This window comes from Nicotiana tabacum, chromosome 6 (assembly GCF_000715075.1).
Source record: "Nicotiana tabacum cultivar K326 chromosome 6, ASM71507v2, whole genome shotgun sequence".
Classification (NCBI taxonomy): domain Eukaryota; kingdom Viridiplantae; phylum Streptophyta; class Magnoliopsida; order Solanales; family Solanaceae; genus Nicotiana; species Nicotiana tabacum.
The window spans coordinates 87,977,782-87,991,643 of NC_134085.1; positions in this window are offsets into that span (position 1 = coordinate 87,977,782).

Here is a 13,862-nt window from a genome sequence, read left to right on the forward strand (position 1 = left end):
ATTTAATCCCGGTTTTACATATTTCTATGTGTCATCTTACTTTTCATCATATTTGGATTTTTCCCATAGTTCTCTTGCTATTCATGTTCATGTATCTCTGTCGGTTTGTGACTCTATTATGGTGGTCGTGTGTATTGGTCTTGTTTTATTACTATTAGGGGTTATGAAACCAATGTTAATCTCTTGTTGCTTAGTATTGTGGATTTGGATGTGATCTTGGGTATATTAATTATCTCTGCATCATGTTATTCTTGATTGACATGCTGAGAGTGTAACATTGGCTATGTTGAGGTTGCCAAGTTTGGAATGGAAGGGTTCTCTTGGGTATACTTCTAGTAGGGTGGCTTCATTCCATAAGGCTCAGCGGATGGATAAGAATGGGTGTTTGGCGTACTTAGAAATTGTGAGGGATTAGTGCTGATACTCCTAATATTGAGTCAGTTCCGATAGTGAGGGAGTTTCCAGATTTGTTTCCAGAAGACCTACCGAGCATGCCATCCGATAGGGATATTGGTTTTGGTATTGACTTGGTGTAGGGCACTCAACCCATATCTATTCCACCATACCGTATAACCCCAATAGAGTTGAAGGAATTGAAAGAGTAGTTGCAAGAGTTGCTAAAGAAGGGCACTCAGCCCATATCTATTCAGGCCTAGTGTTTTACCTTAGGGTGCACCAAGTTGTTTCTTAAGAAGAAGAATGTATTGACTATCGACAGATGAATAAGGTGATCATGAAGAAAAAGTATCTATTGCCTCACACTGATAACTTATTTGACCAACTTCAGAGTCCTAGGGTATTATCAATAATTGATTTTAGATTAGGGTATCACTAGTTGGAGATCAAAGCTTCAGACACTCCTAAGACATCTTTCTAGACTCACTATGGGTGCTATGAGTTTTTGGTAATATCTTTTTGGTCTTACTAGTTCCCTAGAAACCTTCATGTATTTAATGAACAATGTGTTCCAGCCATATTTGGATTCATTTGTCAATGTGTTCATTGATGGTTTCTTGTTATATTCCGGTAGTGCTGAGGAGCACGAGCAACATTGAGGACATTACTTTGGAGTTTGAGAGATAAGATGATGTATGCTAATTTTTCCAAGTGTAAGTTCTGGCAGGACTCAGTGGAATTCTTGGTCCATGTGGTATCTAGTGATGGGATTAATGTAGGACCAAAGAAGATTGAAGAAGTTCAGAGTTGGCCCATACCTTCTACCATTATTGAGATCAGGAGTTTATTATGGTTGGCTAGGTATTATCGTCGCTTTGATAAAGGCTTTTCAACTATTGCAGCCTCACTAACTCAGTTGACTCAGAAGGACGCTCCATTCATGTGGTCATATGAGTGTAAAGAAATATTTCAGAAGCTCAATATGGCATTGACTACGACTTTAGTGTTGGTTTTGCATTCTGAATCAGGATCATATACAAATTATTGTTATGCTTCAAGGGTTTCCCTTGGATTTGTATTGATGTCGGATGATATGGTGATACCCTATGCATAGGGCCAATTGAATCCCCATGAGAAGAACTATCAAGTGCATAATTTGGAGTTTGCTGCTATTACACACGCACTTAAGATTTAGAGGCATTACTTATATGGCATGTCTTGTGAGGTGTACACAGATCACATAAGTCTCTAGCACATGTTTAAATAGAAAGACTTGAATATGAGGAAATAGAGATGGTTGGAGTTGTAGAAGGACCATGATATCACCATTCGTTATCGTCCGGAGATGGCCAATGTAGTGGCCGATTCCTTGAGTAAGAAGGTGATTAGCATGGGAAGTTTGGCATTCATTTCAAATGTGGAGAGATCATTAGCTATGGATTTTCAGGCATTTACAAATAAGTTCACGAGGTTGGATATTTTGGAGCCTAGCAGGGTCCTTGCTTGTGTTGTGTGCAGTCATTTTTGTGTGAGTGCATTAAGGCTCGCCAGTATGATGATCCCCACTTGCTTGTCCTTAAGGACATGGTGCAGCGAGGTGGTGCCAAAATGATGGGGTATTGAGGCTTCAGGGTTGGATGTATGTTCCTAACGTGGATGGTTAGAGGGAGTTAATTCTTAAGTAGGCTCACAGTTCGCGGTATGCTATTCACCTATATACTATGAAGATGTATCATGATTTGAAATAACATTATTGGTGGAGAAGGATGAAGAAGGACATTATTGAGAATGTTGCACGGTGTTTGAATTTTCATCAGGTCAAGTATGAGCATTAGAGACCAGGTGGTATGCTTTAGAGGGTAGATATACCGGAGTGAAGTGAAAGCGTATCACTATAGATTTTATAGTTGGGTTGCCAGGGACCTTGAGTAGAATTGATATTGCGTGGGTCATTGTGGACAAACTGACCAAGTCTTCACATTTCATTTAGGTCATGAATTCCTACATTTTGAGAAGCTGGCTCGAATTTATCTAAGAGAGATTGTTCGCATGCAAGGTGTGCCTATGTCTATTATCTTGGATTGATGCACTAAATTTACATCACATTTCTAGAGAGAAGTGCCGCATGAGTTGGGCATAGAAGCTGAGTTGAATACGACATTTCATCCTCAAATGAAAGGGCGGTACGAGTGGACCATTCAGATCTTGGAGGATATATTGAAAGCTTATGTTATTAAGTACAGAGGCTAGTGGACCAGTTTCTATCGTTAGAAGAGTTTGCCTATAAAACCAACTACTAGCCGAGTATCCAGATGGCCCCGTATGAGGCCTTATATGGGAGGTGATGTCATTCTTCGATTGATTGGTTTGAGCCTGAGGAGGTTAGGTTGTTGGGAACTGATCTAGTTAGTGATGCTTTGGAGAAGGTAAAGTTGATTCATGAGCGGCTTCGTACAACGTAGTTTAGATAGAAGAGGTATGTTGATAGGAAGGTTCGCGATATAACTTTCATGGAAGGGGAGAGCATTTGTCTTAGAGTTTTGCATATGAAGGGTGTGATGAGGTTCGAGAAGAAGCAAAAGTTGAGCCCTCAGTACAATAGTCCATTTAAGGTTTTGGAGTGAGTGGTTGAGGTGGCTTATAGGCTTACTTTGCCACCTAGCTTGTCCGGAGTCCATCCGATATTTTATATTTTCATGCTTTAGAAGTATTATGAGGATCAGTCAGACGTGTTAGATTTTAGTTCAATGTAGTTGGATGAGAATCTGGCTTATGAGGAGGAGCCATTGACCATTTTATATAGGCAGGTTCGGAAGGTGAGGTAAAGAATATTTCATTGGTCAAAGTTCAGTGGAGAGGTCAACTGGTGGAGGATACACTTAGGAGACCGAGTATGATATGCGGAGCATATATCCTTATCTTTTTGGCATTCCAGGTATGTTTCTAAACTCCTTCGAGGACGAACGTTTGATTAATAGGGGGACAATGTAACGACCCAGCCAATGATTTTGTATATTTGAACCTCGTTCCCCTATTGCCGCATGCTTCTTTGTATTTTTTGTGACTTGTGGGAACGGTTAGTTTAGTTTAGAGAAAGCTTTAGAGTAAATTGGAACACTTAGTTCCAAGATAGGAAGCTTATGTTATAAGAGTTGATCGTAGTTTGAGTTTTGTGTAAATGATGTTGGAATGGTATTTTGGTCATTCCAATAGGTCTGTATAGTGATTTTGGTCTTAAGCATATATCCGGATCTGGATTTGGAGGTTTCTAGATTGATTTGGCTCTGTTTGACAAAAGTTGATAACTTGAAGGTTTGGAAGGTTCATATGTTTGACTTGGAGTTGACTTTGAAGTTATCGGGTTCGGATTGTTATTCGTGAGTTGGAATAGGGGTGTTGTGTCATTTGGAACTGGTGTGCAAATTTTGAGGTGATTCTGAATTGGTTAGACATGGTTCGACATGAGGTTTGAAAGCTGGAAGTTTAATCAGTTCACAAAGCTTGAATCGAGGTGTGCTTTGTAGTTTTGACATTATTTTGTGAGATTTGAGATACCGAGTAGGTCCGTGTTATATTTTGAGACTGGTTGGTGGGATTGAATGAGGTCCTGGGGACTTTGGGTATATTTCGGATGGATTCCGGATCATTTTGGAGCTTGTTGGCAAGACAGGTCTGGTGTTTTCACACATGCGATGTTTGGGGCTGCAGGTACGAGCCTACAGAAGCTAAATTTTAGTCGCAGAAGCAAGATCTTGGCTGAGAAGGGGATTACGCAGAAGCCGACATCTGAGCGCAGAAGCATTGGCGCAAGTGCAAAGGGAATTCCGCAGAAACAGAAGGTTGTCCGCAAAAGCGGATGGTCATGATTTAAGTGGGTTTCTGCATTTGCAAGGGTTTTTCTGCAGATGCAGTATCACAGAAGTGACATGGGTGTCTGCAGAAGTGGAATTGTTGGGCAGTGTTACTTTTCATGGAGGGTTTGGCCTCATTTATCATATTTTGAGATTAGAAGCTTAGATTTTGGCGATTTTGAGTTGAATTTGACTTTATTTCATGATTCCATTTTTGATTTTGGCTTTTGGGTTATTAAATCTTAGAGAGAAATTGGGGGTTTTCGTAGAATTTTTTTAAAGTAAAAAATAGAGATTTGCACCCCAATTTGGAGTCGGTTTTGGATGAAGCATATATATTTTTACTTGTAGTGGAATAGGTATTTGGGATTTGTGAGTTTGTCCGGATTTCAGGAGGCAAGCCTAGGATGACTTTTGGTTGACTTTATATATTTGATTAAAGATTCAATATTTATCATTTGGATTCGATTCCTATGGCTTTATTAGACATTATTGAGTTGTATTTGGTAGGATTCGGTACGTTCGGAGGTTGATTTGAAAGAAAAGTCTATTTTATGATATTAAAGGCTATCAGATGGAGGTAAGTCTCTCAGCTAACCTTATTAAGAGGGAAACCCCAAGGATTTGACTTATTTGTTATGTGTTTAAGGTATTGGGGGTAATGTATATACATGGTGGCAAACATATATACATTTACCAAGTTTATATAATGACGGGTAGAATTGAATTATTGTATGCCTTGTTTTGTTTTCATGCTCATATTCATGATTTGTTGACATATGTGACTACGTTTTCCCTCTTGTTCGTGCTAGTAATCATGCCTAGGCTTATGGTCAATTGTGAAGGAATGAGAACTTATTCTTGATATGTTAAATTGCTTAATTACTCATAATCACATAGAGATTTTATGAGCACATATCTGTATGACATTACTTAAGTCCTCATGCACCTTTTATCCATAAATTCTTGAGTATATACATGTACTTAAATAATGGATACATGATTTGGACTAAGGATTTTTTAATGAAGAGTAAGCGTGAAGATCAGATATTGATTTACGAAGAATGTTATTATACTCCTCTTTGCGCTTGGATTTGGATCCATCCATCCGAAGTTATGTGATAAGCCATATTACTTTGGTCCCTCTGAGCATGGACGGTATATAGGTTTTGTACCGGATGGATATATTAATTGTGTATCAGGGTACATGGACCTTGTACTGATTGTGCATGAATCCTTATTATTGACTCATTTTAAAGTATTTATTTAACTATAAATTATTACTTGACATCTTTATGTGCTAATTGGAAGTCTCGACTCCATTATTTGGTCATGTTATCTTTTACTATTACATCCGAGCAACGATAGGGTTATTTCTATGCTAGAAAAATATTTTTTATGATTTATATCTGTGACCCTTATTGTTCATGATAATACTTATTATTTCAATTCTTAATTCTTTTATTATACTCATGTGGTAAGTATCCGGAAGCATCTATACTCGCTACTTCTTCTTCGAGGTTATACTTGATACTTAATGCGCATTGATTGTGGTATACTCATACTACACTTCTATACATCTTTTTTTCAGATCCTCATATGGGTCCTAGTAAAGCTTCCTGATCTAGCTAGAAGATCTTATGGAGAGTTAGGATGAGCTGCAATCCATGGATCTACTTCGCAATTCTTGAGTCCCTATCAATTTATTGTTCATGTCAATTGTATTTCAGACAGTTGTTTTGTATTCAGACTTAATCCCATTTTCGTAGTTTTCTCGTGCACTTGTGCCTACCTAGTCCTAGGGGCGTATTGTGTTGGGCGTGTTTAGGCCATGCTTGGGTTTTATCAAATTCTATCATATTTTTGAGACTATTTTCATCTTTTATTGTAATTTCACTAAGTTAAATAATGAAAATAAACTTTATTTATTACTTATGAGTTGGCTTGCTTAGTAAATTTGTTTAGGCGTCATCACGACCTAAAGATGAGATTTTAGTTTGTGACAAGTAGCGGCCTTGAGCAATTTGCAAGGCAAACCAAATTTGCTTAGTGTCTCTATATAGGAAAATCCTATTATACATATCAGGTCCAATGCCCCAGATCAAGATATTTTTAGCTTTGGTATTCTTTTAAACTTACTTCATATCTTCCTCGGATTACTTTTCACGGGGTTTGGATCAAGTAAGAATACCTTTATCATCCATAGCCACAAGATTCTTAGGAACTTTCTGAACGATGTCCCAAAGTTCCAAGTCTTCGCCTTCCAGAAAATCATGCATTCTCTCTTTACACCATCCATAGTATTTTCCATTGAATAATAATTGTTTAAAAGTTGATTATCTTTCTTGAGCGTATGGTAGTGCACCATTATTAGAGCCTTTCAAGGTGTTAGTCTGTAATGAAAGAACCCGCTCTGATATGTTATTCTAAGGTTACACCACGATGCAAGAGAGGGGTGGATTGTGTCTTAGCCTATTTTTGCAAATCATATAACACGTACCTAATTCAAACAAACAACAAGTGAAGGACGGAACTGAAAAAACACAACAATTTTACGTGGAAGGCCTTCTTGATCAAGGGAGAAAAAATTATGATCTACCTATGTAGAATTTGCCTTCCAAACTTCCCTAACTTCAAATAGTAATTTTTGGGTTATGTAATGACCCGACCGGTTATTTTGAGCTATAGAGCACCGTTCAGCAGTTTGAGGCCATGAGTAGCTTCACTTCAGGTATTATGACTTATACGCATGGTCAGAACTGAATTCCAGAAAGTTAAGAGTTGATTTGGAAAGAGAAATCTTATTTCGGAAGCTTTAAGTTGGAAAAATTGACTACGATTGAATTTTTGAGTAAACGACCTCAGATTCAGGATTCGAAGGTTCTAGCAGGTTCGTATGATGATTTCAGACTTGGGCGTATGTCTGAATCGGGTTTTGGAAGACCCGGGAGCATTTCGGCACCTATTATAGAAGTTAGCATTTTTGGAAGGATTTCAAAAGTTTGGGTTGAAGTGCATCTCAGTGTTATTAATATTCATTTGGGATTTCAAGTCTAGGAATAGCTCTGTATAGTGATTCTGGTGTTGGGAGCACGATCAGAAGTGAATTCGGAGGCCTATGGATCATTTTGGAGTCATTTGGCTAAAGATAGAAATTTGAAGGTTTTTGAGAAGTTTGACCGGAAGTGGACTTTTTGATATCGGGGTCGGAATATAATATCGGAAGTTGGAGTAGGTATGTAACGTCATATATGACTTGTGTGCAAAATTTGAGGTCAATCGGATTTGATTTGATAGGTTTCGACATCGAATATGGAAGTTCGTATTTGTCAAGTTCATCAAGTTTGATTTGGGGTGTGATTCGTATTTTTGGCATTGTTTGATGTGATTTGAGACCTCGAGCAAGTCCGCATTATGTTTTGGGACTGGTTGATATGATTGGTTGGAGTCCCGGATGCCTCGGATGGATTCCGGATGGTTAACGGATCAAAGGTGGAATTTGAAGAAGGACTGAATCAGCTGGAATCTGGTGTAACCGCACCTGCGAGGTTTTGGCCGCAGAAGCGGCTAAGAGGGACGCAGATGCGGTGCTAGACCAGAAGTGAAGAGATCACAGATGCGGTCATATAGGCGTAGAAGCGGGACCGCACCTGCGGTGGTTGAGGTGCAGAAGCGGAAATGGCATCCTAGTGAGAAACCGCAAAAACAGGTAGTGGGTCGCACTTGCAGGAACCGTAGAAGCGATCAATTGACCGTAGGTGCGGAAATGCTGGAGGCGGTAAGGTTCTTTTAAGTCGGGGGTTGGGTTTATTTCAACCCTATTTCTTCCATTGGAGAAGATTTTGGATTAACATTGAGGTGCAATTTTTATCATCAAACATGCGGTAAGTCAATTCCACCCTTTGTGAGTTAAATACATGATATTATTACGGATTTGAGCAAGAAAAATTTGTACAAACTTGGGATTTTGGTGGAAAGACCTAGGATTGGTATTTTTCGATTTTGACCACAATTTTGGGCATGAAATTGAGAGTAAATTATATATTTGAGTTCGTGGAATTATGGGTAAACTTTCATCTTCCAAAATTTTTTGAATCCGGGCACGTGGGCCTGAGGGAAATTTTGTCAACTATTCGATCGGGGTTAGAAATAGTTATAAATTGGATTATAATGAGTAATTGAACATATATTAATGGATTTGCATAATTATTGGCTAGTTTTGGAGCATTTAACATCAATTTGACTCTTCGGAAGGGCGTGGAATGCCGGTTATGGATCTTCGGAGCGATGTGAGTCTCCTTTCTAACCTTGTAAGAGGGAATTGTCCCCATAGGTGAAATATTTGGTTATGTGCTCCTATTTGTGGGGTCTAAGTACGCACGAGTTGACGAGAGTCCGTACGTAGCTATTATTATGTCTAAGTCTGGGTAGTCTAGGACCCAAAAGCATGCTATACTCGGAAATCTGTAATCTTATTGATAGTTGAATTGCTTAAATCCTATCGAATTGGTAAATGAATTTCAAAAAGGGATTAAACTTCATTTTCTTAAATTGTTAAAAGAGAATTGGCTTTCGTTTGGATAAATGTTCCCCGATAAATTCTTAATTAGTTGTTTGAATGTGCATATCTATGTGTTCCCACGTCGCATGTATGATTCGCGAGCGGTTCGCATCGTTCGACCCTCGGCAGTGCACATTTTACATTTGTGTTGGATCGGGCTGTACGACCTTGGCATGATATGCGCATGCTTGTATTGCTTACCTGAGAATTTTAAATATTGATAATTGCCTTTCCTAGCCAGAGATAAATTAATAAAGATAATGAAAAGTAAATCTTTGGAAATCCTCGATAATTTGAGAAATTATTTACCTGCTTTCCGGCTTTACGAGTTTAATTTTGCTTTTGAAATCCATGAATTCCTCACACTTTTACTATATTATCGTTGGATCACTAGTAAGTGTTGAAGTCGACCTCTAGTCTCTACTTCTTCGAGATTATAAGGGATACTCATTGGGTACACGTTGTTTTCGTACTCATACTACACTTGCTGTGCATTTTTGTTGCACAGGTTCATATAAGGCTAGTGGCTTAGTGGTATAGCGGCATGGTTGATACGGAGACTTAGATGAGCTGCATTTATCGAGACAACCCGTAGCCAGCAGAGTCCCCTTCAGAGTATTTTACGGTGATTTTCGTTTCTTTCCACATTGTATTCCGTACAGTTACTGTATTTTATTTCATTCCCTAGTAAATGCTCATGCACTTGTGACACCAGGTTCTGGGATGATTATGAGGTATCTTGTATTAACTTCTTAACATTCATATTTGATTTGAAATGATTATCTTTTACTAGTAAAATTGAAGGAAAATCATAGTTTCTAAAATTATCAAAATGAGAATTTAATTAAGTATTTTGGTTGGCTTTCTTGATAGCGGTGTCTGGTGCCATCACGACCCTTAGTGGAATTTGGGTCGTGACAACATGGTATCAGAGCACTAGGTTCCCTTAGGTCTCATGAGTCATGAGCATGTCTAGTAGAGTTTCGCGGATCGGTACAGAGACATCTGTACTTATCTTCGGGAGGCTACAGGGCTGTTAGGAGTACTTCCCTTCTTGATTCCTCATCGTGCAATTTGATTCCTTGAGGCTCATGCCTTTATTTCCTTCCTATTCAATCTTATGCGACGTGAAGCGCTTATTATAAATCGAGAATTGAAGAACTTTAATGGTACTACCAATGGGGTGTGAGATATTTCTCCCTACATAGTTGATTGGGCTATTGTCGTTGCCTTGCGGAAGGATATCTTGTCATTTCAGCTCAGTAGCAGTATTCGTGAGAGCTTTGAGTCTATGCGCAGATTTCTATGATTGCTCATGATCGGTTATCGTACAGTATAGACGTGTTGGTAAGGTTCTTGCCTATGTATTGGGGTAGTGAATGACCTGAATAGAGGTCTACTCAGTGCATGATTCAGAGATTCGGTATTTTACTTCTGGCAGAGAAAAAGCAATTGGCCGATGAATGTCCGGGTTTGGATTGATGGAGTAACGACACTGGTGTTCTCAAGCATGGTGGAATTTTCATATGCGACGTGGTATTGTCGTCCTCGATTGGATGTGTTAAGTTTGCCGGTGTTATGATCTTCTATGATTCGCCTTTGGGGCATGTTATTGTGTAAAAGTACTGGAGAAGCAGCTATCAGAGATCGTGGGGTGCGGTGGTTCAAGATTGAATCGGTGTTTTTACTGTTGACGGCTCGAGAAAGATGATCTTCAGAAAGGTTTAAAGTTAGTAGTGATTTGTGGGTTCAAGTGCTACAAAGATGGATTTTATTTAAGGCAACAGCTGAGCAGCAAAGGATGAGGAAGGACATGTGGGGAGTGTCAGTTGGTGGTAAAAATTTCTAGAAGGCCAGGTATAAGAAGCGAAGGTCGAGTAGTTGATTAAAGGAGTGTGTTCCGCCAAAGTGGGAGAGTGGCGTAGTTGCATATGGGTTTTGTGGTAGGATGACTGCGCACCTTAAGGAGAGCTTGGAATGATTTAGGAATTTTAGTGATTGGTGATTGGGGTCTACGGATGTAATTTGAAGTATTGGCTATTACGCGGTGAAAGATTGGATATGACGGAAGGGAGTTGCTTGATAAGAAGGGGGATACAACATGACTTGGGATGGTAGGATATGGTCGCACATTTAATTGATTTCCATGAGGAGTGAATGGACTTGTACAACTGGTGAAGGAGCACGGGCTGAGGAGGGGTTATTGATGTCGTAGTGATTGTACCCCCATGCAGCGACGTTGGAAGATGCCGGAAAGTGATTTCCACATGTGGGTCATTCCCTGTGAGTAGGTTAGCGGTAGCGTGGTTGGCAAAGCTTCTGCGAAAGATTTTACTGGCCATCCGGTAAGAGGTTGAGTATGGGGTTATTGATGGGGATTCAGAGTGTTCATGAAGTGCTAATGGGAGGGTTTCAAGCAATCTGGCGGTTTGATTGGGCAAAGTCATGTCAATGGGAGAGAAAGAATCTTGGTGGGTTCTAGAGTTGTGTAATAGTGGCTTCAAGCTAAGTGGGAGAGTCCCACTGCCTACAGTTGGATTGCATGGTTGTCTATTTATGAGATTTCCGGTTATTAGCATATTGATGGGTTATTTCAGCTAAGGGAGAGTAACATAAGAGGTGATTTGAGCAAAGGAATTATTAAAGGTGTGTTATGGTTAGCCTTATTGGCTCATGTTCAGACTTGGAGAAGGATTCAGGATTTATGCCTTGTATAGATACGGGTTTCAAGGGAAGTGATTCTGTCGGGTGCTTCGTCGAGAGGGTATTCATGTGCTAGAGGATTCATGGAGTTGATTAGATTCGGGGGCAAGCCAGAGCGGGTGGCTCTCAACAACAGTCCTAGTGGATTCAAAGGGTAAAGTATGGTGCCTAATGAGTTTGAGCCTATAGGTGCGGTCAAGAATCAAGCTTTTGTAGCAGCTTATGGGAAGAGGCCCAGAATGTTCTATGATGTTTTGACTTGCAGTGTAGCATTTGGGAGGAAAAAAATGAGAAAAGACTTCGGAATCATAGAGGGATTATCAGAATGGGCATACTAGTTGAGGATGCGAATGTGCGCACAAGGGATGTATGAAATGGTTTGTGGGATTTGAGACAACATGGTCTAGTGATTCAAGGTCAATCGGGATGAGTGCGGATGGATTGTGCTATGTGTTGAATGGAGTTATTATTATTTCTAAGGCAATCAAGGATAAATTGGAAGAAGATAGATTGGTTAGCCATAGTTGAATTGGCATATTGGTGGTGGTGATCAGACCTACAGCGTGATCAAGTTATGCAAGTGATTTGTGACGGTACATGTGAGGCTTGTCGGCCGTCGTAATTGATGTTATTCAGAAGTATTCTACTGTTATGGCCTGTTATGTGTAGGCGGATACCGAAGGGCTATTGTGTCTTAGACCACTACTTAGAGAGTTGCATATTCTATGGTTATGAGAATTCACCCGTGTGTTGCTATGGTTATCCTGAAGTGAGTTAAGTGAAAAGATTTTATATGATGAAGTGTTAATCTATTATTGGTTCCGGAGTTATGATGAAAATTGTGTTCTATCGTATACTGGCATGTTGGGTGTAGTGAGTGGTATGAAATTTGAAGTGAGGATCAAGGTTGAGGTTTGGTGTTGATAAGGATGTCACAAGCCCAGATCAGCAGGAAAGGAGTTTGGATGTTTAAAGTAAGTTGGTATTGTCTTCATCATCACCTGAGATTAGTGTTTTGTGAAAAAGGCTTTGCATCCTGGTTAAGGATTCTTGATCGCGTTTCAGCATTAGTGTGGCCGGTGGTTTGGATGTACAGACATGTTATCTGTTACGGAAGGTTGTGGGAGCATGCCCCACCGAAAGGTTGTATAAGTGTGGCATGTAGTCATTTGATTTATTGAAGCGTTAAACCAAGCATGAAGATGGTGGTGATATCGTTAATTTGAGAATTGATGCCTAGAGGGCACTCGATTTATTAGGTTGTGGACTGTGGAGGATTACTCCGGTTATGATGGTTGTTCCTGTGTGTTATGGGAAAAAGAGGGTTATTATGGACTTAGTTCTGTATAATTAGAATCAGCATGAGGTTTGTGAATGGATTTAAGTGCGAATATGGGCTATATATTAGGTCAGATATGTTCATTTCGTCATAGCGCTCCTTATTGAGGAGTATTCGGACGTTAGATGTTATTTCGTCGTCGGCTATTTCATGTAATGCTATATTGTGTCGTGTGAGTTGTGAACGACTCGATAATTTTTGTATGTGTTGAGATTCCGCGTAGCGATGATGTTATATGAGAAGAATGGCTCTTTAGATTCAGATCGTATATCGCACCTCAGTTGTGCTTGAGTTCTGTAGCTTATGGTGCTATATGTCTCCCCAGGGATGGTATTATGCATTTAGCGTACTTGTGACCGATATCCGGTATTTTGTTATAATGAGCAATCTAGCTCGGTGTGTATCTCCTTATGTGAACTTTATATGTGGATCGGGTGGCACGCCGCTATAGGTGTGTTGTTTGGATCGAGTTGCACGCCACAACAATATGATGTTGAGTACAGTTCCCCATATCTATTTTCATGTGTTGCGTTTCCTATTTTTCTGAGGAAAACTCATATTAGTTGTGTGCCTGCATCACAGGTATGACTCGCGAGCGGGGTGTTTGTTTAAATAAGTTGACCGCGTCGCATGTATGATTCGCGAGCGGGGTAATTGAATTTCTTTTTCAGAGTTCGTTTTCCTTTTGTATCTCGTTCAAATTGGTAGCCCATTGGCACATTGTGGCATCATATGAGAATTTTGATCATGTCCGGGGTGGCTTATTGCCTAAGCAGTTCGTACTGGGTGAGACGAGATCATTGGATTTAGGATCAGTGCAATCTGATTTTAAGAAGTATATTAAGGATCAAAGACCATTATTTGGTTCAGAATGAGATGATGGTTCTTGCCAGGAGTATGGACCCAATGAATTGTTGATTTGGTAGTTGGTTATGAATTTCTACACACCTCTTCCGTCGTGGTGGTATTGTAAGAGTTAGAGCAAGACCTATGTATGTCATGAGGTGCAATG